We start from the raw sequence: 7,895 nt of genomic DNA on the forward strand, positions 1-7,895 counted from the left end.
GGAAGTTGCTTGGGGGCAGAGAACCCCAGTGGGCAAGCCAGACAGACTGTCTATACCTGGAAGCCACGTGAGTGTCTCTTTGCTGGGGGTAGGATCAGAGGCAGGCTCCTGCTCAGTGCTCACATCAGGAGTCTCTGCATCTTTGGTATAGCAATTATTTCCATGCTCCTACTCACTACTGGGGAAAGCTCTCATTTCTTGCCTGACTGAGTTTTCATGGGTTTCAAAACTGCGTAGGGCTGAGCCTACAAAGAGAGGGATGTGAGCAAGTAGTGACTGACATCTGACAAGTAGAAGAGGGAGCTGACTTCTCTGGGGCCATCAGAGGCTGGCGGTTTCGTGTTGGTCTCACCTATCCATAGTGATCTACGGGCTAGAGATGCCTGGGGCACTCCCAGGGGAGCCAACAAAGACATTTCTCCTTTCAGAATCAACAGTGTGGTTACACCGGCTGTTGTGGGTCTTATTATGATTGCAAGACACACAGAGGTTATCAAGAAGGAGTTTAGGAGGCGAGGGGAATGAGAATTAGTATTTAATGGATATAGAGTTTCTGTTCAGAAAGATGAAAAAATTCTGGAAATGGATAGTGGCGATGGTTGTACAACACTGAATATTCTTAATGCCATGGATTTATACACTTTCTTTCTTTGGAGGCTGAGGGTGGGGTACCTAGGATTTCACAGATTCACTCCTGTTGAATTTAAATGTTAAAGAGTGGGAATTAAAGGTGGCAAAGGCAAAACAAGCAAATAGGGTCAGTTATCTAAGTCAACCGGAGATCTCTAAAACAAAGGAACTTCTCTACATCTATGCACCAATAAAAATAAATAGAACAGGGGAGCTTCAGGGGTGGGGTGGCCTGGCTCTTCAGTCACATAGCTGGCAATGTGTTTATTGAAGTGAATGCCTCAGCAATCAAAGCTTAATGTCAGACACCGGTATTAAATCAAAAAGGCGAACTTTCAGGCATTTACACTATGCTGAGCTAGGACCACGTGGCAGAAACATATGAGGTGGACTTAGCTCCCACAGAAAAGAAGATTGTCAATTAGACCTGTCTGAAAATGAATTCTCCATCAGTGTTAGCTGAATTAGAGTTGATTGAAGAGCTGTAAGGGTTGCTGTTGAGGGAATTCTTCCCTAAGCCATTAGCAAGCCAGTCAGCTCTGCCTCCAAAATTTGTCTGCAACCTGACCACTTTTCCCCATCCTCTGCCCAGTCCAGCCACCTTCACTTCCTGCCTTGACCACTGCAGACACCTCCTCATTGGGCTCCCTTTCTCAGGAAAAGCCTAGGCAGTCTTTGCAAGGCTCACCTGATTAGGTTAGGCTCACCTCAGATTCTTGAGTCAATGGACTAGGGATCTTAGCTACAACTGCAGAACTTCTTCACCTTTGCTGTATAAAGCTACAGAGTCACAGGAGGGATATTCCATCATAATCACAGGGCCTGTCTACACTCAGGGGAAGGGATCATGCAAGGATGTGGGTCATTGGCAGCCACTGTAGGGTTCTGCCCACCATGGATATATTGTTATACCAGCCTCAACAGGACCCCACAGGGAGCTCTGAGCATAAGTCACACCAAGCCAAATCAGTATGAGAAAGTCAGTGCTGCTGGGCTCTACAGAGCCTCCATCTCGGCCATCTTTTTTTCAGATACCTGATGGTTGGTGATAGAAGTCACCAGACATTTTGGGACTTCCCTGGTGGTTCAGTGATTAATACTCTGCCTTCCAATGCAGGGAGCATGGGTTCCAGCCCTGGTGGGGAAACTAAGGTTCCATATGCTCTGTGGTGTGACTACAATTTTTTTTTTTAAGTCTGAAATTTTAGGAAACTCCTGTTTAATGTCTCTTCTGCAATGGATCTACTCTGGTGAACATTCATGGGGCATGCAAAGACCCTCTCACTTTAGCACATTCCTCTAGGCCCCCAGGCTTACTCTTTCCAAACCTCTGACAACCTATTGAGTTATTCACCACAGCCGATGAGCAATGGTGAACCTAGGGGATCACCACTGGTGGAAGTGGTCCACGCCTATGTGAGCAAGTAGGGTCTGTAGAGAATTTATGTAGAAATTCTTGAAAGACAGGTCACGTTTTATTATCACTGGGCAGTGGCAATTATAACAATGTCAGTATTAAACTGTTTCTCCATGCTGGGGTGAACTGTTCCCACTACTCCCCTCCCAACAACTTGGTAAGTCCCAATAGTATCTGCTCAACCCTCCGTGATACCATCACTCAGACATTTCTCTCTTCCACAAGTAGATGACCAGGTGTGCTGCCTGAAACTCACCCCGTCAGGAGGGCCTCCACTCACTACTCTCCTTGAAGAACACTCCTGAATCGGGCTGGAGTGCAGCGCATTCTGTTTGTGGTCCCCTCTGATGAACTGAGGGCTTCCCTCGGGCCTCAGGCAGTAAAGAATCTGTGCCTGCGATGCAGAAGACCCAGATTCAGTCCCTGGGTTGGGAAGGTCCCCTGGAGAAGGACATGGCAACCCACTCTAGTATTCTTGCCTGGAGAATCCCATGGAGAGGAGCCTGTTCATGGGTTGCAAACAGTTGGACACAACTAAGCAACTAACACACACACACACACACACACACACACACACACACACTGATGAACTGACCCATCCGTCCTCACCAAACATTACAGTAATTAAGTTCCCCTTGTTGGTGGTAGTTAAGGTCTATCACCTGCCTTCTGCTGTTCCGGAATCCTACCACCCACATTGTCATTAAGGAGAACAGCCTCCGGAATGGTGAGCCCTAAGCAGTGGAGAATCCCACGACCCAGGAGTGCTCTGTCCTCTCCTTTGTACATCCCTTATTGCATAAGAGAAAGAAGCATCATCTGGACCTTCTCAAGGAACAAAGTGAGTCCTTGATTCTAAATAATTGATTCGTTCATCTCTGAGCCTTCAGATTCCATCCTGAGCATTCTGCCAAAGCACTTCTAACATCTCCGCTTCTTTTAATGTGGATTACTTCCCCCTATAATTTCTAAAAGCCTTCCCAAGGGCACATTAGGACAGGCTCCACTGCCAGGAAATTAATTCCTGAGTCACAATATGGTGCCCCCAGCATTTCAAACTGTCCCTTATCCAGACTAGTGCACCGTGCCCCACTCAGGTCTTGCAGTTTCATGATCCAGGTCTTGAAGCTCCTTCAGTGCGTATTCTCTTTCTCTCCATGGCAAAAACAGCTCTTTCTCAATCAGGCCACAGTGAGATTTGTCCTTTGTTATTGGTCTAGTGGCCAGGAGGGGAGGAGACTGCTGAATTTGAGGAGGATGGCAAATATCATCTTTTTTTAAAAAAAATTTATTTATTAATTTGACTGCACTGGATCATACTTGTGGCACCGGATCTTTGATCTTAGTTGAAACACGTGGATCTTTAGCTGTGGCATGTGAACTCAGTTGCAGCATGTGGGATCTAGTTCCCTGACCAGGAATCGAACCCACTGGGAGTGCAGAATCTTAGCCACTGGACCACCAGGCAAGTCTCAGTAAATATCATCTTGAGCACAGGGCATCAGCCATACTTGAGGCCTTAGGTGTTCTTCAGGTGAAGAGTGGGCTGCTATTCTCTGACCAGGGGCACAGAGGCCACTTCTCCAGACCCAGAGGGTTCAAGGTTCTCAAGTTCATCTATCCAGATGTCACCATTCCAAGATTTAGGTTCCCATTCCTCCCTGAATAAATCCCTGGCTCTGATCTAGGAGACTTGCCTCTAGTGTCTGGTCTCAAGACTAAATTGCTCTCCAGGTTGCAGACAGCAGATTGTGGGACTTAGCCTCCATAACCAGGTGACCCCAGGCCTGGTTATAAATCTCCTCTTATATCTCTCTTTATAACCCTATGGATTCTGTTTCTCCGGAGCACCTTAATAATAAGAAAAACATAGTAACATAACAGAATTCAATAGATAGGGAACTTGGTTAAAAAACTTTAGGTCAGGGACTTTCCTGGAAGTCCATTGGTTAAGACTGTGCTTCCCTTGCAGGGGGGAAAGGTTTGATCCCTGGTCGGGGAACTAGAATCCCACATGCCACATGGTGAGACAAAAAGAAAATTAGGTCAGTGATAATCAACCTAACTTTACAGATTTATTTATCAGGAAATAAAGATGATCTTAAAATAGACATGATTCCTGGTCAGACTACCGCACAATTGCACTCATCACACACGCTAGTAAAGTAATGCTCAAAACTCTCCAAACCAGGCTTCAGCAATACGTGAACTGTGAACTTCCAGATGTTCAAGCTAGTTTTAGAAAAGGCAGAGGAACCAGAGATCAAATTGCCAACATCTGCTGGATCATGGAAAAAGCAAGAGAGTTCCAGAAAAACATCTATTTCTGCTTTATTGACTATGCCAAAGCCTTTGACTGTGTGGATCACAATAAACTGTGGAAAATTCTGAAAGAGATGGGCATACCAGACCACCTGACCTGCCTCTTGAGAAATCTGTATGCAGGTCAGGAAGCAACAGTTAGAACTGGACATGGAATAATAGACTGAATCCCAAATAGGAAAAGGAGTACGTCAAGGCTGTATATTGTCACCCTACTTATTTAACTTCTATGCAGAGTACATCATGAGAAACGCTGGGCTGGAGGAAGCACAACTGGAATCAAGATTGCCAGGAGAAATATCAATAACCTCAGATATGCAGATGACACCACCCTTATGGCAGAAAGTAAAGAGGAACTAAAAAAGCCTCTTGATGAAAGTGAAAGAGGAGAGTGAAAAAGTTGGCTTAAAGCTCAACATTCAGAAAACGAAGATCATGGCATCCAGTCCCATCACTCCATGGCAAATAGATGGGGAAACAGTGGAAACAGTGGCTGACTTTATTTTTCTGGGCTCCAAAATCACTGCAGATGGCGATTGTAGCCATGAAATTAAAAGACGCGTACTCCTTGGAAGGAAAGTTATGACCAATCTGCTGCTGCTGCTAAGTCGCTCCAGTCGTGTCCGACTCTGTGCAACCCCACAGACAGCAGCCCACGAGGCTCCCCCGTCCCTGGGATTCTCCAGGCAAGAAACTCATTTGAAAAGACCCTGATGCTGGGAAAGATTGAGGGCAGGAGGAGAAGGGGATGACAGAGGATGAGATGGTTGGATGGCACATGCCATCACTGACTCAACGGAGATGAGTTTGAGTAAATTCTGGGAGCTGGTGATGGACAAGGAGGCCTGATGTGCCGCAGTTCATGCGGTCACTAAGAGCCGGACGCAAATGAGTGACTGAACTGAACAGTCTCATGGAGTAGTAGTGGGGAAAAACAACATTAAATAAAAACATATAACTACAACTATCATAAAGAGTACACCTAGAGAGTATACGGCAGGAAGTCTGTGACACAGAAGGCCTTCTTTCAGAGGAAACGAGCAGGCCAGGGTGCTCTGAGAAGAGCAGGAAGGAGGAAGTGGTACGAGATGAAAACTCTGAGAGACCAGATCACTGGGCCAGGTGGGATGACACAGAAATGGGAAATACTGAAAAGTTTTGCACAAGGGAGTGATGACTTTCGATTTGTGTGTTTGTAAAGACCATTTAACGATGTAATTTCTGTTATTCTAAATAGCATATATATATATGCTCTTAACAAACCAGGAATAGAGGATAACTCCTCAACTTTGTAAAGAACAAAAAAAGCAACAGCGAACATCATAGTGAATGGTGAGAGTTATGGGCTGAATTGTATCTCCCTCCCTGCCCCTCATTCATATGTTGGAAGTCCTAACCACTAGAACTTAGGACTGGGACTGTATTGGGGGGTAAGGTCTTTAAAGAGGTAATTAAATTAAAATGAGCTCATTAGGGTGGACCCTAATCTGATTGGTTATCTATATAAGAAATGGAAATTCGGATGCAGAGAGGTACAAAGGGAAGGCCTTGTGAAGACACAGGGAGAAAACAGGCATTCACAAGCCAAGGAGGGAGAGCTCAGAAGAAACCAACCCTGCGACATTTCGACCTCAGACTTCTAGCCTCCAGCATTGTGAGACAATAAATTTCTGCCTAAGTCGCCCAGTATGTGTTACTCTGTTATGGCAGCCCTAGCAAACTAATACGGTGAGAAACTAGATGCTTTCCTAATGAAATCAGGAATAAGGCAAGGTGTCCTCTATTAACACTGCTATTCAATATCATACAGAAATAACAGCAACAACAACAAACATCACACTGAGCTCCTAGCAAATGCAGTAAAAGAGAAAAGGAAATAATACGTATACAGATTGAAAAGGAAGAAGAAAAACTTTTTCATAGGTGGCATGCTTGTCTATGTAGAAAATCCCAAAAAATCAAACAAAAAGCCTTGGGAACTAATAAACAATTATAGCAAGATTGCCAGGATACTAAGTTAATGTACAAAAAGTCAATTGCTTTCTTATATACCAAAATTGGAAATTTAAAATGCAAAGTCATTTACACTAGCACCTCCAAAATTACACACTTAGGTATAAATCTAACAAAATATATATAAGAGCTATACGAGGAAAACTGCAAAAATGCTGATGAAAGAAATTTAAAAAGATCTAAATAAGTGGAGAAAATATCCCATGTATATGAATAAGAAGATTGTAGAAGATTGTCTCAATACTGACAAGATGTCTGTCCTTCCTAACTTGATCTATAGATTTTATGCTATCCCAATCAAAACCTTAGCAAGTTATTTCGTGGATATTTGTACATGCTTCTGTGTGTAGACTATATTCAGAAAGGTTCATTATAAACTGCTAACAATGATTGCCTCTGAGGGTGAGGAACACAAGGATATGAGGGGGGAGACTTGTTTTTACATTTTGTGTGACTTGAATTTTATACAACACACATGCTTTGTAGATAAAAAATTTAAGTTGGAAAAGAATTTGCACAAGCTCACACAGGTGGTAATGGACAAAAAAGGACAGGTCTTCAGAACTGTAAGGGGGAGAAGAGAAGGCGTTTCTCTTTGTGCAGGTGGGTAGTGATGGAAGGAAGGAAAGAGCCTTGTGGTAGGATCAGGAATGGGCTTGGCGGAGTGCCAGGCTCAGGAGTGTGGATGTCATCCTACGGATCGTGGAGCGTTGGCCAAGTTTTATGCAAAGGAGAATTCGATCAAAGGAGTATAGGGAATTTTACTCCTTTCTTCTCTGATGACTGCCCAGAACCCATCTAATCAGATTTCAGAGGGGGTGAATCAGGAGAAAAAGGGATTCTGTAAGAATTGAAAAAGTAAGATATAGAATGATTCTCTTTTACTAGAAGCAAACAGCTTATTTAAATAAGCCTCGAAGGGCTGCAGGAGTGATGGAACACCTGGTAGCCCAAGCAGGGACAAAGGAATAACTTGGTAAGTTGCTAAATAGACAGCATATGCATATCCAGCGAGCCATTAGAGGGCAGGGAGCAAGTCTGGGGAAAAGAATCAGGAACAACTCTAACATTCCTGCTACCCTTCACAATGATTGCTTTTTCTATTGGACCAAAAAAAAAAAAAAAAATAGAGGAAGCTCTGTTCAGATTAGAAGCTCTTCTCAGTGTTATGAGTGAATTGAGGATCTAAAGTCATAGCATTTGTACATGGAAGCCTAGCTATAATGCAATCATTTGCATTTATATAGAAACATTCATCTAAGGCAGAAACATGCTTCCCAGCATTAACTCATTAATCCTCACAATGTCCTTGTGAAGGAGCTGGTGAGTATGATTATCTCCATTTTACAAAGAGGAAGAACGGAGCCGCTGAGAGGGTAAGTGATCTGGGTGGAAAAGGTTGGGTCTGTACAGGGAATTCATACTGGTATTAACATAAGGCTCTTGAAATGAGTTATAAATGATTGGTCGGTTCAACACAGCTTAGTGTTCAGATTTCTCAAAATTTTTAATA

Source organism: Ovis canadensis, chromosome 26, assembly GCF_042477335.2.
Source record: "Ovis canadensis isolate MfBH-ARS-UI-01 breed Bighorn chromosome 26, ARS-UI_OviCan_v2, whole genome shotgun sequence".
Taxonomy (NCBI): domain Eukaryota; kingdom Metazoa; phylum Chordata; class Mammalia; order Artiodactyla; family Bovidae; genus Ovis; species Ovis canadensis.